At 33.0% G+C, this 17602-nt stretch overlaps 1 pseudogene; it reads right to left on the reverse strand.

Moving 5' to 3' along the window:
* Nucleotides 1–2468: 2468 nt before the first annotated feature.
* LOC120193204 overlaps nt 2469–17602 on the reverse strand; it is a 55886-nt pseudogene continuing 40752 nt past the window's right edge.

Consider the following 17602-nt stretch of genomic DNA (forward strand, 5'->3'; position numbering starts at 1 on the left):
TTCTTATAATTTAATCACTAATTTGGTTTGATATTTAGTTTTGATCCATAAATTTAGTTTCTCCTTAATTTGATCCTAAACTTTTTAATTTATGTGAATATTCGATTTGGTCCTCTCTTTTATGCCCGAGTTCCATTTCAACTATTATTTTCATAATTTGTTAAAATTGATTAGGATTAATATTAGAACCTCCATTTTTAATTTAATTTCACTTCATTCCCTTAATTTAGGTTATTCAATTCGGTCCTCATCTTTATGCCTGAGGTTCCATTTCAACTATTTGATGCAATAATTTATTACAATTGGTTAGGATTAATATTAGAGCCCACGTTTTAGTTTAATTATTCAGGTTCTTTAAATTTCATAATTTGACATTTTAATTAAAGAGAATCCTTAATTAATCTAGTTGGTATAATTAGGTGCAATAATGAAATTTTTGATTGCATTTTGATTTTAAAATAAGGCAATGTTTATTTATTAGAGAATTAACCGAGTGTCTTTCGCCTTTGCTTGGGGATGACCACTATTGATTCTCGAAATAAATCGACACCCTTCAAAACCCTTCATCATGTTTTTTTTAATTATTAAGGCAATATTAATTTTTAAGATTGATAACAAAGCTTCCATTTGTGCGTAGGGTGGTCGTTATGGTCTTGGTAAATCATATCCTTTTAAAATTTGCATACATAGTGGTAATCGACTAAGTACCATTTTGTTTTTTGGTGTTGTGAATGTGTTAATCTTTCCCCTTCCGTAACTGACTGCTGAACCCAATTTTGATCTCACAGAACAAAATTTGATATTTGATAAAATAAATTTTATTAAAATTACATGATTTTAGGTGTTTCAATCTCACCTTAAAAATGATAGGTGGTGACTCCCATCTTTTTTAAAATCTTTTCAAAAAAGTCTAATCAGACCCACCAAGAGTCGATTATGACAATACTACTACAAATTTTAAACCTTCAGCATCGATGCTCATTGATACCACATGAATACTATAGATATTGTTCTTGCAGTATCGATACTACTATGCTTAAAAATAATTTTTACTCAATTAAAGTTTGAAACCTTTAGAAAAATTTGTTTCAAAATTATTTTCAGTATATGACTCAATTTTCAAGAAAATAATGAGTAAAAAGAAGTTTTTAACTATAGAAAAAAGTGTTTTATATTCGAATAACTGAATCAAATATAATCTTAAAAATTTTTAAAATTATTAATCATTTTTATATATCAAAAATATCAAAGTATGTTCAAGATATTCAAAAAATTGAATATCTGTCTATTATCCAAATTTACATAACTATTTTAATTATCTAAAATTTTGATTATCCAAATTCAGATCCGATGAAATTGATAACTAAATTTACACACCTTAATATATATGACTCCGTCACATGATAAATAAACGTAACGTATTTCCCAAGATATAGAATGTGTAGAGATACGATTACCTAATGCTTATCTAATCCAATTTACCTTTCAAAGACTACCCCTTCGTTCAAGTTTGTCTCACTTAATGATCCTAAAACCTTAATTTCAAACTAAAAGAACTGTTCAAATTTTGACCCTCCCAATTTCCAGTCTAACAAACGATTCAAACTTTCTCCAAATGAATTTTTTTCTGCTTCCTTAACTCCACCACATTCCTCCTACCTACTTGTTTGAACTTAAACATTTCCCACTGTTTCTAGTCCAAACCAAGCTTTTCTCACCTTTTCCTATATGAACCACTCTCATGCAAACCTAACTTATATATTTGTCTTTACACCCTTTGAGTATACATCTCCTTCATTAATGGCCATGAAACTCAAATCAACCCTCTCTTTCGTTCCCCTTCTTGTTTTCTTGATCTTCACGGCACTGGTTTTCACCCTAGAAGCCCGTACTTTAGCTCCGAATCATCTTCACCCTGTCGCTGTGAAGCCTGGTCAAGGAGGGCAGGGACTTCGACTCGATGAAGTTTTTGAAGTCATCGATCTTCTGGGAATCAAGGATTCTTCAGGGCCAAGTAACGGCGGAAGGGCATTGACATACAGTCGTCCATGGTGCTTTGGAAGTTATAAAGTTTAGGATTTTTAATGTGTGAAATAAACACCTCGACTTTGGGGGCATATGTAGTTTGTATTAGGGTCATAAGGAATATCGAACACATACGATGCCATAAGAAAGGAATAAACATATTTCGAAACTGGATAAAAAAACCATTATTTTTCAAGTAATACAATGATATCTGAATGTCGGTATGCGAAACTCGTATAATCAAGAATAAATACCAGATATGAATATAGAATTAACAAAGGACTTGAATATAGATTTAACAAAATCCATTTTCATAATTTTACTTTTCATATGTAGAGGATTATTCTAACGCACTGAATACAAGGGTTAGAGGAGTAACGAAGAAAAAACTAAAAATTTCGAGTAAAAACAGGTTCAGAAGATCAAACAATCGAACTATTACAGTACTCACATTATGAACTACGATCTCTTATAATCTGCAACCAAATTACCTTCTCTAGAGTAGAAAGCTATGTTCTATCATATACAACAAGAGTGGAAGAAAAAAATGATGGAATACAAAGACTGACGTGTAAATATCCATACCCAATCTGCAAGGTATCCTCCCACATGTGAGGCACCATCAACCAATGCACTTTCAGGTCGAAATGAACAATACGAGTCGAGTACAGATCTCGATATAAGTACACAATAAAATTATTCTTATACCAGGTAGACCATCCCAACCTCTAGTGTAGATGCTTGAGGAATGTTCAAGGCATAAGTAGGTCCTCTAGAGTTTCTTCTTAGGAAATCATATCCCAAATTTCTTCATCAAACTTGATCCTTTCTTTGCTCTTACATATGAATGGCCCAGTATGAATGCCATTCCTGCCTCCCTTGCTTCCATCAGTTCCCGCAGTTCTTCCTTCGCCTCGTTTTCAATGCGCGGACTTTCTAGGACAACAAACCTCACTCTCTTCCTCAGCCTTTCCGGGGACTTTGTCACCTTTGCCTCCGAAGTGCAAACGATTTCAGACGAATCCTCATCACCATCTTCATGCATTCTTACACCTAAATTCGATGATGCCGTCCCGATAACTGTCAATTTTTCGTCATTTTCCGAGTCTATTGTCGGAATACCACATTCACGTCTCTTTGATCTGATAAATTCTGCAATACTACAAATAAGATCTTTCTCAAACTCGAGATCATCTTTGTGAATGTCTCGATATCTATAACGTGCTATACATCGATATAGCCAGTATTCCTTCGGCCAACTCTTCCTACTAGGAACCTTTCCTCAGGACTCACATGTGGTACTGGAACTGATTTAATGCAAAGAAACACCACAACTTGGTGGAATGCAGAGGTTGGTGACAAAGTGAGAGAAATAGCTGGAATTCCGGAAACAAGCTCGGTATGTATAAGCCCAATGCCTTGAACCCGAACGATACCGAGAGTCGGACCTAGAGCAAGGAGCCAGTTGATAGAAACCTTATTCTGAACATCAAACTCGTATTCTTGAGTGTGCCGTAGTGCCAAATATACATCATGCCTGAAAATTAAAGCAAGTGCAATGGGAACCCAAGCCCCTTCAAGGAACTTGATAAGAGAAGCTGAGAATACAGTGCTTCAATGGAGCCGAAGAAGAATATAAACAATAGCTAGAAAAACACTTTTATGCCAGCATAAGACAATCGCCAGAGACATTAAACATGTCGTAACCAACTAACTGTTATAACTGCCAAACCTGAATGTAATAAGTAAATTCCATAAGAACGATGACAATAACGATTATGAACTCTCAAGAGCAAATAAAATCTGTAGTTAATGATACTGATGCATTTCCCATCGTTTCGTGTCTCGAAAACCGACAGTCACCGCCAAGCACAACAGCATTAAAGTCCAGTTGATCTCTGGACGTAATCTGGCCATGGATTTTGGATGAAGTGTGGATGATTTTGACCCTTGGGAAACAGCCCAAAGCGGAACATTGTTTGATGATTGAGAATGTTCCAGTTATAATGGCTTGACTTCCCACAACTGCAGCAAAAATGGCTATAACCAGACAGGCCATCTTATTTTCTCCGGTACAGAAACATAGAATCCAATGCGGTAGTCGGTTTCGAGAACGTGATGCCTCGAAGGTAAGCAGCTTGTCCCATATATGCAAGGATTAGAGATGGATAAACAATGAAGGTGAAAGCAATCTGCAGGAAAGTTGCACTTAGGGAAACAACAATCAATAATAGCGTTTATGAAATTAAAACATGGAAATGTTATGCAAGTTACCTTGATAGACAACTGTGAAAAGTGTCCAAGATCAGCAAACATGGCTTCAGAGCCTGAAACAATAACAAGAGCAACATTAGAACCCATATACGACAACCATACATCAGACACGTTTGGATATGGGGATACCCCATATCCGAACACGACACTTACTTTCAGAGATGTAGTTTCATACAATTTTCTACCTGTTATGCAAAGGAGGATCCCACCAAGTGACATCCAGCCACCCTTTTGGGTCTTCTTCAAGAACTTATACATGTAATAGGGGGAGAGCTTTGTAAACATTGGGATTCCAATGGAAAATATTGTAAACCCAATGGCACTAATGCATAGAAGCCATGTTATAACCACCGGTGCGAATAAAACCCTACTCGATGTCCCATAATGTTGGAGGGCAAATAAAAATATCAGAATGGCACAAGCTGCTGGGACTTCACATCTGCAGAATCATATAAACTGATGGAACAATCTAATGAAGCCATAAGCAATGTTTTGAGTTTTAAACCACATTAAAACATATATGCCTTTATATAGATGGAAAAATAGATGTAACCTCATTTATCTTTTCTTATGTTATTTGAACTCGAGGTGTGTATTGAATATTCGGGTATGATCCAATATGGGTATGTTTGAACTCGAGACGTTAAATCATAACCAATAGACAATACAGCACACTATGTAGACACATATTTGAATAAATATAAAATATATATAAATCTAACTGAGTCCATAACCTGTATAGTTTTGTTTATTGACTCTTTTCCTTTACCAAGCATGTCTTTTCATTACCTTATAACGACAGAGTAACATATGAAAATTGACACTTTTCCATAATCTTTTAAGATTTATAAATTTGAAACTTCTTTCTTAACCACATGTTTCACCTTTACTTTATTACATACAGAAAAGCTAATCAACTTGACTTTCCACATTATTTTGTATTTAAGCATATTTTATTAAAGCTGATGGTGAATGGTGTTTTATTAAAGCAAGGAAGCTTATAAGGGACCCCACTTTAATGCAGAAACTTATCACAAATTTGATAACCTCTTAATCATCCTTGTGCGCATCAACAAAATACAGATAACGGATGCTTCATCATCACTGCAAACAAAATATGTAAATCAAGGATTTAATAGTAGTCTGCTACGGAATAGCGTCAGTATATAGCAGTAGTGGTGCCGTGCGGTATCACTATTGCATGATCGCGATATCTGCAATCTCACCGTGATAGTGTCCACAATCACAATAATCGTAACCAAAAACGTGACCGTAACCACAGTTTAAATCCTTGATTGCAAATGCTGCAGTGGAAATATGAGAATTAGGCTTCTGATTTAAGGACTTACATCTATGTTGTTCTTTGGACATGGAAAGCTCCAGACCTGAAACTGCTGAAAAACTGCAGAAACCCAGAATTCCCAGTTACTTCAAGCATGTATAAAACCCAAGAAAAATGAATGAAACCCAGATTTTATGTTGAAACTATACCAGAATTGCAGGTGTGAGAACCCCATCTCCAATGACCATGCAAGTTCCAATCAAGCCAGAACAAGCAACAGCCCTGCAATATTTTGTGTTTTTCTAAAGTTGATTTCAAACTTGAACCCAATAATTTCTCATCCTTTTGTACTCTGATAATTCTCATCTGCAAGCTGACAATTAGGCAAAGAAGAGCCCTGGCATGCCTGCAGAGCAATGAATATAAAGCAAAGGTTCCACCTCACCATTATCATCGGCTTTGAGCACAATAAACACATATTTCAGTAATGGCATCAATGTCAATGTCCAGAACACAAATGATAAAACCCAAAAATCTCTTCATTCGTATTGGAGTGATGAATATCCTCAGCGAAGGCACTTTTGTATACGTATAAAGGGGAAGTGCTTAAATCTCCATAAACACACCCAAACTCTGATAAGCTAAACTTAACACTGTCTTCCATGATTCCTTCTTCTGCAACAAGAAAAATAAAACAATATAATCATGAACAAGAAGCTGAGATTTAAGTACCCAAAACCCATTTTTGCGACTTTCTTACCTTGATTGAACCATTGGGGATAACACCTTCACCTTCAATATCCATCGTAAACTGCTGTAGAATCACTCAAAACCCATTTTTTTTCACAAATACACCAAATTAGAGACTACCCAGTTGTACAAGATCACAAAAAAACACCTTGATTAGAATATATACATCATCAGCAGATGAAGAAGCAGGCAATCTTACATAAATAAGATGAATAGGGGAAGATAAAGAAGTGGTGATTTTTGAAGATTACAAAATGAGGTTGTCTTTTTAAGCTTTCCCGGTAGCTGTGTTTTGAGATCTAGATTACACAATTTTGTTTATGTTGAAGGAAAAACATTCTCAAAGTTTTTTTTTTGTTTACAGGGATCAAATTCTTCTTTCTTTCTTTTTGGGTTTGTTTAAGGAAAGGCTAATTAATATACAATTAATAAATGTCGTGACAAAAAAATTAATAAGATAATTAATAAATTTGATAAAACATTACAAAAAAATATTGATAAGAAGGTTGAAAGTACAAATAATTATTAAAAAATTTGATAACCGATAAATTTTGGTTATCGTTGTGAAAAATATTAATTTAGAGTTATTTTTGAGTACGTTTTAAGATATTAATTAGTAATATAAGCATTAATTATTTTTATGTACAGTATATATTATTAAATTAAAAATAATAAATATATATACATATTTATTATTATCTTTAGTTAAAATTGTTAAATTTAATTTTGTAGAAAATATTTTGATGTTTCGATATAACAAATTAAGTGTTATTGGATTTTAAGATTTTATAATCATTTTCAAATATTCGATTTAATTCGAATATCACAAATATTACTCCAAGAATTTCAAATGTCAATCTCAATCCTTACTAAAGTGTAAAATTGTGCTTTATACTTAAAATGTTTTTGAAACAATTTTCACAAAGTATTTCGAACCAAAATCAAGCCAAAAATCAAATTTACAAAGTGATGTACCGATGCACTACATTGATACATCGATGCACACCATTTTGAATACATTTTACCGATGCACAAGCCATGCATCGATGCACTCTTGAATATTTTGAAACATCGAATGCATTTTGTGTACCGATGCACAGACCATGCATCGATACACTCCAGGCTCATTTGAAACATCGAATATAATTAGTGTACCGATGCACCTAGTGTACCGATGCACTAAGTTTATAACGGTCGAAATATTTGAATTTTATACATAGTGTACTGATGCACCTTAGCTATGCATCGATGCACCTCACGCTCCTACCAGATTTTTAAATGATAATTATACAATAACGGCTTTATTGACTTCACCAATGATCCCCAACGTTCAGAAGTGATCCAAGGTGTATTTAAACAAACTTAGGAGCCATTTATCAACAACAATTAAGAAGAATTGAGAGAGAATCAAAGAGCAAGTATCAAACCCCAAGTTTGAGCATCTTTAAGCCTATTTCATTCAATATTCATTTTTACTTTCAAGAACACTTATTGCGCTCAATTGTATTATTCTTGAGTGTTCTTTCTTTGTTCTAGAATTGTGCAAACATCTTGCCTTGTGAGGTTTTTCTGTAAGTTTGTGAAATTTGTATGTTTCTTTGGGAGAGAGTGTTCTCAAGAATTTGAGGTATAATTCTTGAGGGATTTGTAAGGTTACTCTTTGTCCTCAAAAGAAAGACAAATTAGTGAATTTGTAGAAAATCCTTAGTGTGGATAGGTAAGGTAGTGGATGTAGACTTTGGTTGAGAAAGTCAAACCACTCTAAATCGCTGTGCATTTTTTCTATTTTCTGCAAAAGCTTCTACTAAATTTTTATTGCCAATTCACCCCCTCTTGGCCGATTCGTCAATCGATTAACTCAACAATTGGTATCAGAGCCTCACTCATTTGAAGGTTTAATCGTCTCTTGAGTCAATTCAGGAAGAGTTATATCGATATTCAAGTCATCAATGGCCTCCACTTCAAACTCCGACTTTGGTCTTGATTCTATGCCCGTCAACAAGCCTCCTTTCTTCAATGGAGCTAATTATGCCTATTGGAAGAAGAATGAGGGTTCATTAAGCAAGTGACATGTGAGCATGGAATATCATAGAAGACGGTTATTTCATTCCTTCCACTCATTCATGATTGTGGAGTGAAGTAGAGTCAAGAATGTTCTAGCTCAACTCAAAGGCTATAAATATTATATTTTGTGCTCTTGGACTAGATGAATACGGGAGAGTTTCATCTTGTACAACCGCCAAGGAGATATGGGATAAACTACAAGTCACTCATGAAGGCACAGATGAGGTAAAAGAATAAAAAATTAGTCTTCTAACTCATAGCTATGAAAATTTTAAGATGAAACCGGAAGAATATATAAAAGCTATGACGGATAGATTTTTCACGATTGTCAATTGTATCAAATCATATGGAGAGATCATTCCAAACGAGAATCTTGTGAGGAAGTTAGTCTACTCCCTTCCAAAATCTTGGCAATCAAAGAAGACGACAATCATCGAGGCTAAAAACTTAAAGTCTTTAACTCTCGAAGAGTTAATTGGTTCTCTCCTCACTCATGAAATGATACTTCAAGATGAGGTAGACCTCGAGAAGATTGACGAGACAAAGAAGGAGAAGGAGAAAAAGAAGAACATGGGAATTGCTCTCAAATCCACAAAAAATGAAAGTGATTCGGATGAAGATGACGATGACGATGACGAGGAAATGACATTATTTGCCAAACGATTCAGAAAATTGATGAAGCCCAACCGAAGGAGAAAATTCAAACGAAATGAAGGCTTCAAAACTGAATCGAAGGAGAAAGACCCGATCATTTGCTACGAATGCAAAAAGCCGGGTCATGTCAAATACGATTGCCCACATTGAAGAAGAATGGTCAATTGAAGAAAAAGCAGAAGGCTCATGTGGCTACATGGAGCGATGATAAAGGTTCCGATGAAGAGGAACAAGAAGTAGAAAACTTGTGCTTGATGGACATCGGGGAAAGCTCTAAGGTAACCTCTAGCTCATTTAATTTCAAAGATTATTCTTTTGATGAATTATTAGAGGAATATACTGGGTTGGCTTTGGATTATGAGAAATTACTTTTAAAATACAAAAATGATATTTCAAAATTGAAAAATGAAAATAATCTCATATCCAAGACCAACAATGATCTTGAAAGTAAAATCAAAGATTTACAAATCAAACTAGATGAGATTGAAAAGAAAAATATTGATTTACATAATTTACTTTCAAGAGTAAATGATGATCATCAAAAGAAAATTGATGAACTTAAAGCTTCTTTTGATAAAGTTGAAACAAAACATTTTGAAAATGGAGAAAGTTCAAAATCCAACTTTGTTAGAAAAAGTTTTAAAAACTACAATCACAGAGGTCCCTGAAGAACCTCTAATGGAAAAATCGTTAGAAGTATATGGGTTCCTAAAGAACTCATTACAACTAAATATAAGGATAGCCTACACAAATTGATACCCAAGGGGACTAGAATTTTTTAAACTAATGAATATGGACCCAAAAAAAATTGGGTACCAAAAATTAATCTATGTTTGTAGGGAAATGAGCATTGCTACAAGGAACGGGAAACAAATTCAAACTCATGGTACCTTGATAGTGGATGCTCAAGACATATGACTGGAGACAAGAGCCGGTTTATAGAGCTTAATGACAAAAATGGAGGAGAGGTGACTTTTGGTGATAATTCAAAAGGTCACATTGAAGGTATAGGTACAATAGGTAATAACTCTTCTATACAAATTCAAAATGTTTTATATGTGAATGGGTTAAAGCATAATCTATTGAATATTAGTCAATTTTATGATAAAGGATACAATGTCTTATTTGAAACAAATGGTTGTAAAGTCATTGACATTGCATCTAATCAGATTATGCTTGTTGGTCATAGAATAGGAAACATTTACATGGTGCATTTAGATTCTATAAATATAACTAATTTATGCCTAGTTGCTAAGGATGAGCATGATATTTGGTTATGGCATAGCAGACTAGGACATACTAGCATGAGTGTTCTACAAAGATTAATTCAAGGAGATTTAGTAAGAGGGTTGCCAAAGCTAAAATTTGATAATGATAAAATCTGTGATGCTTGTGCTAAAGGAAAATATAGAAAAGCTTCCTGTAAGTCAATTAATGATGTATCAACTAGTAGAGTATTACAATTGATCCATATAGACCTTTTTGGGCCAATTAGAACTATTAGCTTGGGTGGAAAACAATATTTCTTTGTATTGGTAGATGACTATTCTAGATATACTTGGGTTCTATTTTTAAGTACTAAAGATGAAGCATTAGAAAAATTCATCATATTTTCAAAAGTAATCCAAAATGAAAAAGGTTACTTTATAACTAGCGTTAGGAGTGATCATGATACTGAATTTGAAAATCTTGGATTTACCGATTTTTGTAATTCTAATTGTATTAGCCATAATTTTTCAGCACCGAGAACCCCTCAACAAAATGGAGTTGTTGAGAGGAAAAATCGAACTTTAGAAGAAATAGTTAGAACCATGCTTTGTGAAAACAATTTGCCAAAATATTTTTGGGCGGAAGCCACAAATACCGCTTGTTATGTTATTAATCGAGTAATGATTAGTCCTATTTTAAAGAAAACTCCATATGAACTTTTCAAAAATAAAAAGCCTAACATTAGCTATTTTCATCCTTTTGGATGTAAATGTTTTGTTTTAAACAACGGTAAAAAAATTATTGGCAAATTTTATGCTAAAAGTGATGAAAGAATTTTTATGGGTTATTCCTTAAATTATAAAGCTTATCGGGTATTTAATAAAAGAACTTTAGTTGTAGAAGAGTCTATACATGTTGTTTTCGATGATAATCCACTTCCGAGGAAGGATTCTTGAGTGAATGATGATGTAGTTATTGTAAACACAAATGACGTTAGACATGACGTTAAAGAACCATCATCAAAGGAAGAAACAAAGGATGAGGAAACTCATGATGTTCTTGAGAATCCAACCATTGAATAAAGGGAAGTATCTTACCCAAGAGAATACAACTACATCAAGGATGATGAGATAATAGGTGATCCATCCAAAGGGGTAACAACTCGATCTTCTCTTAGAAATATATGTAATTATGTTTCATTTATCTCATGCATAGAGCCTAAGAATATTAAATAAGCATTAAATGATGAACATTGGCTATGCAAGAAGAGTTAAATCAATTTGAGAGAAGTAAAGTATGTACATTAGTTGATAGACCTAGTAATAAATCTATTGTAGGTACTAGATGGGTATTTAGGAATAAGCTTGATGAAAGTGGTAATATAGTGAGAAACAAAGCTAGACTTGTTGCTCAAGGCTATACTCAAGAAGAGGGCATAGACTATGATGTAATATACGCTCTCGTAGTTAGGATGGAAGCAATTAGAATGTTATTAGCATTTGCATGTTTCAATGAATTTAAAGTATATCAAATGGATGTTAAAAATGCATTTTTAAATGGTTTTATAAAAGAAGAAGTGTATGTGGAACAACCTCCTGGTTTTGAAGATTCAAAATTTCCAGATCATGTTTTTAAATTGATAAAAGTGCTTTATGGTTTAAAACAAGCTCCTAGAGCTTGGTATGAAAGATTGTCAAACTTTTTAATTAAAAAAGGTTTTTCAAAAAGGTTGACACTACATTATTTTTAAAGAGAAAAGGTAAAGATTTATTAGTAGTTCAAATTTATGTTGATGATATAATATTTGGTTCTACTAATGATGCTCTTTGCCAAGAATTTTCAAAGCTAATGTAGAGTGAATTCAAGATAAGCATGATGGGGGAGCTCTCATATTTCTTGGGACTCCAAATCAAGCAAAGAAAAGATGGCATCTTCATCAATCAAGCTAAGTACGTCAAGGATATACTCAAGAAGCTTGGACTGGAAAATGGGAAACCCATGCCACTCCAATGAGTTCTTCTATAAGGCTTGACAAAGATGAAAGAGGTAAATGTATGGATGTTAAATTGTATAGATCTATGATTGGCTCATTGCTTTATCTAACCTCAAGTAGACCAGACATTATGTTTAGTGTTTGCTTATGTTCTAGATTTCAATCATGCCCTAAGGAATCACATTTACTAGTTGTTAAGAGAATCTTTAGATATCTTAAAGACACTCCTAGTTTATGACTTTAGTATCCTAGAGACTCTAGCTTTAGCTTGCATGCCTTCTCTGATGCGGATTATAGAGGATGCAAAATAAATAGGAAAACACTTCTGGTACTTGCCAATTCCTAGGAAATATGCTGATTTCACGGTTTTCAAAGAAACAAAATTGTGTTGCATTATCTACCACTGAAGCAGAATACATTTCAGCCGGTAGTTGTTGTGCACAAGTTTTATGGATGAAACAACAACTTTTAGATTATGGAATTGAAGTAGGTACTATACCTATCAAGTGTGACAATACTAGCGCTATTTGTCTCACTAAAAATCTCATCCAACACTCTAGAACTAAGCACATTGAAATTAGACATCATTTCATTAGAGATCATATCGGTAAAGAAGATGAGGTTCTAGAATTTGTTGATACTTTGCATCAATTAGTAGATATTTTTACAAAACCTTTAAATAAAGAAAGATTTTGGACACTTAAGAGAGAATTAGGTTTAACTAACCTATTTTCACTTAGTGTTTAAAATAAGTTTAGCACTTTTAATTAGAAATGAAAAATGCTTATAAAAATAATATTTTTGATTGCATTCTTTGTTATTAGTTAGGGGGAGTTTATGATTCTTAGTGAAAATTAATTATGTTCAAATAATTTTAAGGATAGATTGATTTATTGAACATAGTTAATTTTCGATCTATGAGTTGCCAATACCACTAGATCTAATTAATTTAGCATTTTAAGTGTTTAATACTGATTTTTGACATTTTTATGCTTTGTGCATCGATACACAAGACAGTGTACCGATGCATCTCTTGAATGTGCATCGATATATCATGAAGATGCACCGATGCACTCATTGAATGTGCATCGATGCACTCTGCTGTGCATCGATACACCATCGGGATTTTGGGTTTAAATGTCTTATTTCTTCATTTTTCTCCAAAACCCAAACCTAGACACTCACGTCGTCTCCCTCCTCTCTCACCCTCTCTTTAAAATCGCTCAAATTAAACGTTTTAAGTCGAAATTCAACAAGCTTTCATCTCACAAACCTGTTAGCAATCATTAAATTGTGCAAAACATCACTACATTCCACTCAATTCAAAATTTCAAGGTAATTTTCTAAAACCCTTGTTTTATTGATTTTTGAACTTAGAACTTGTTTTGATTAGTTCTAGGTTGAAATATACATCGGACATTGATTATATGGTGATTCTAAACTAAATTTTACAACCAATTTCGTCAAAAACACACAAATTTTCAACATTTTCTTTGAATTTTGAAATAAAAAAATTATTTTCAAAAATTATTATTCTAATTGATGTTTTTGATTCAATTATGTTGTTTTCATAAAAAATATACGTATTATGATTTTTAAAACATTGCTTTCCAAATAGTTTTCAAAACTTTGCCCATTAGGATTCGGTTTAGAGAACCTTGACTATTGCGAACTCATTTGAGTTTTGGGATTGATTTTATTGCATACATGTGTTTCAAAATTTGCAGGTTACCTTACCTATTCCAATTTCTTAAACCATGTCTAATCCTAAATGCCCTAGGTCGTCATCGAGTCGTTCGAGTCAAAACCAACCTCCCATTCCTCCTCCACCACAAAATCCAAATCCAAACGAACCCGAATTAACCATTCTTAACTCTTATTTCAACCAACCCGGTCGTCATCGAGATGAATAATATCTAGGTTCGTTAATTCTTTCCAATCATACAAAATTTGGGAAGAACGTATCCCTTCCATTCAAGCAATGGTGGATATAAACTTCAAATATCTTCATATCCTTCGTTCCTGGAAGTTTGATAAATTGTGTCAAATTAAGCCCATTTTCTATCACCAAGTAGTCTGCATTTTCTACTCCAATGCGGTTTGTGTCCAAAACGAGCGTAGAATCGAAACCGTAAGTATTCGATCCTATATATTAGGTAAAGTTATTTATATCAATTCGGACACAATGCCTTTGGTTTAGACAATGACGATATAGATAATGAAAGAGACGTTGTGGCTACACCTTATCAATCTAATGGTAGTGTAAGTACCCTACGAACTCATCACGAGCGATTCCTTCATTTAATGATATCATGGTGGTTTAGACCATCCGGAGGAAGGTACTCTTTCTAATCTGTTATAGATTTATGGTGGATACATTGTATCCAACATAACAAGAAAATAAATCTGCCACAGATTATTTTTGGTGAGCTAGTAGATACCGTAAATGTTATCCCATCCAAAAATGTAGAAACTTTAGTTTATGGTTGTCTTCTTTCTAATATGTTTATAAAACTAAGGGTTAAGGTTTCGATTAATATTCTTATCCCTCTTCTGAACCAAATCAATCTCACTTCCTTAAAGAAATCGGGATTGAAAAAGGATAAGGAAACTGATCAATGGGTTCAAACTTCTGAGAAAACATCGGAGCAAGTTTTTCACGAGCTCCACCTCCACCTCCTCCGGTAGCGAACGATGATCCAGAGCTTCAGAAACTTATGCAAGATATCGACGATTTGATGATGAAGCACCCGAGGACGAGCTGACACATCAAGAGGATCAAGTGTCTCCATACTTTCGATCATTTTTTGAGACATTTGATCTGAGGTTTGCATCCATTGAGTCTCATTTGACTGCTATGGGGGCTCAATAACGGGAGATGAACGAACATTTAGATGCGCTCATACTCGAGATGCGAGCACATTATCCTCACCCTCCTCCCTATCTTCCTTTGGATAACTAGACCTATCTTGCTTTAGTTTTCTTGGATTTAGAATCTATTGTTAAAACATTTTGATGTTTTTGGATTGTTATATTTGAATTGGATGATTTATATGTTTAAATTGAATGATTTGGATGTTTGAATGTTTAAATTTGTTATCGATGTTTCGATATTTGAACTTAAATGCTTATATATATTTGGTTTGGTTTAAATTTTCAATTTGAGCTTAATGTTTATTAGTTTTTGCATCATTCACATCATTTAGAATATTACCAATTTACCATTACACATTGTTTATGAATATTGATTTATGGAATTAATTGTTAACCTTTCTCTTACTTGTGATCTTAGCAACTTAATCTTTACATTTCTAAATATCAATTGGCTAAGTTTTCGAAAACCTTGTTTTTAAAAAAACGTTTATAAAGTCTTTTTGATTTAACAAAAGGGGGAGAAGATGTGTTATAGCAAGGTGGAGTAATTTTACAAAATTGTTTTTTCAAAAATATTTTTCAAAGAAAATCTTAAAATTACTCAAATGTTTTGTTATATCAAAATGAGGGAGATTGTTGAAAATATTTTGATGTTTCAATATAACAAATTAAGTGTTATTGGATTTTAAGATTTTATAATCATTTTCAAAGTATATTCGATTTAATCATTTGAATATCACAAATATTACTCCAAGAATTTCAAAGGTCAATCTCGATCCTTACTAAAGTGTAAAATTGTGTTTTATACTTAAAATATTTTTGAAACAATTTTCACAAGGTATTTCGAACCAAAATCGAGCCAAAAATAAAATTTACAAAGTGATGTACCGATGCACTACATTGATGCACACCCAATTCGAATGCATTTTGTGTACCGATGCACAAGCCATGCATCGATGCACTCTTGAATATTTTGAAACATCGATTGCATTTTGTGTACCGATGCACAGACCATGCATCGATGCACTCCAAGCTCATTTGAAACATCGAATATAATTAGTGTATCGATGCATCCCAAGTGTATCGATGCACTAAGTCTTATAACAGTCGAAATATTTGAATTTTATACATAGTGTACCGATGCACCCACGCTCCCACCAGATTTTTAAATGATAATTATACAACAACGGCTCTATTGACTTCACCAATGATCCCCAATGTTCAGAAGTGATCCAATGTGTATTTAAATAAACTTAGGAACCATTGATCAACAATAATTAAGAAGAATTGAGAGAGAATCAATGAGAAAGCATCAAACCCAAAGTTTGAGCATTTTCAAGCCTATTTCATTCAATATTCATTTTCACTTTCAAGAACACTTATTGTGCTCAATTGTATTATTCTTGAGTATTCTTTCTTTGGTCTAGAATTGTGCAAACATCTTGCCTTTTGAGGTTTTTCTGTAAGTTTGCAAAATTTGTGTTTTTCTCTTTGGGAGAGAGTGTTCTCAATAATTTGGGGTATAATTCTTGAGGGATTTGTAAGGTTACTCTTTGTCCTAAAAAAGACAAATTAGTGAATTTGTGGAAAATCCTTAGTGTGGATAGCTAAGGTAGTGAACGTAGACTTTGGTTGAGAAAGTCGAACCACTCTAAATCGCTGTGCAATTATTTTCTATTTTCTGCAAATGCTTCCACCAAAATTTTTATTGCCAATTCACCCCTTGGCCGATTCGTCAATCGATTAACTCAACAAATTTTTAAATAATATTTTATAAAAAATCTAAATAATCAATTTTTTTTGTAAATGAAATTATTAAATTAATGTTGTAGCTAGAAAACATAAATAACTATTAAAAAAATTGAAACATAAATTGCATAGCTTATATATTCATACTTACTCTAAAAGTATGAATATTATTTCGACAATAAGATTTGTCCAACTATTGTCCTGAAAAAATATTTATGCCTATATTGTATGTATCATTACCTATATTTAAAACTTAACCGGTTAAAATAAAATAGGCGTTACCTATTATGTTAAATTACTTATTGTTTTGTTTGAAGGTTACTAATAACGTAAATGGTAAAATAAAATAGGCGCTACCTATTACGTTAAAATACCTACCGGTTTGTTTAAATGTTACTAATAATGTAAACAGTAAAATAAAATAGGCACTATATTACGTCAAACTACCTATGTGTTTGTTTAAAGGTTACTAATAATGTAAACAGTAAAATAAAATAGACGCTATCTATTACGTTAAACTAACTACCGGTTTGTTTAAAGGTTAATAATAATGTAAATGGTAAAATAAAATAGGCGTTACCTATTATGTTAAACTATCTACATGTTTGTTTAAAGATTAATAATAATGTAAACGGTAAAATATATACAACTTAAGCGTTTGAATTTTTTTTTTTAAATTCGAAAGTATGAATACTTACTCTAAAGGTTAATAATAATGTATCCATACT

Source organism: Hibiscus syriacus, unplaced genomic scaffold (genome assembly GCF_006381635.1).
Source record: "Hibiscus syriacus cultivar Baekdansim isolate YM2019G1 unplaced genomic scaffold, ASM638163v2 tig00116989_pilon, whole genome shotgun sequence".
In the NCBI taxonomy this organism is placed as follows: domain Eukaryota; kingdom Viridiplantae; phylum Streptophyta; class Magnoliopsida; order Malvales; family Malvaceae; genus Hibiscus; species Hibiscus syriacus.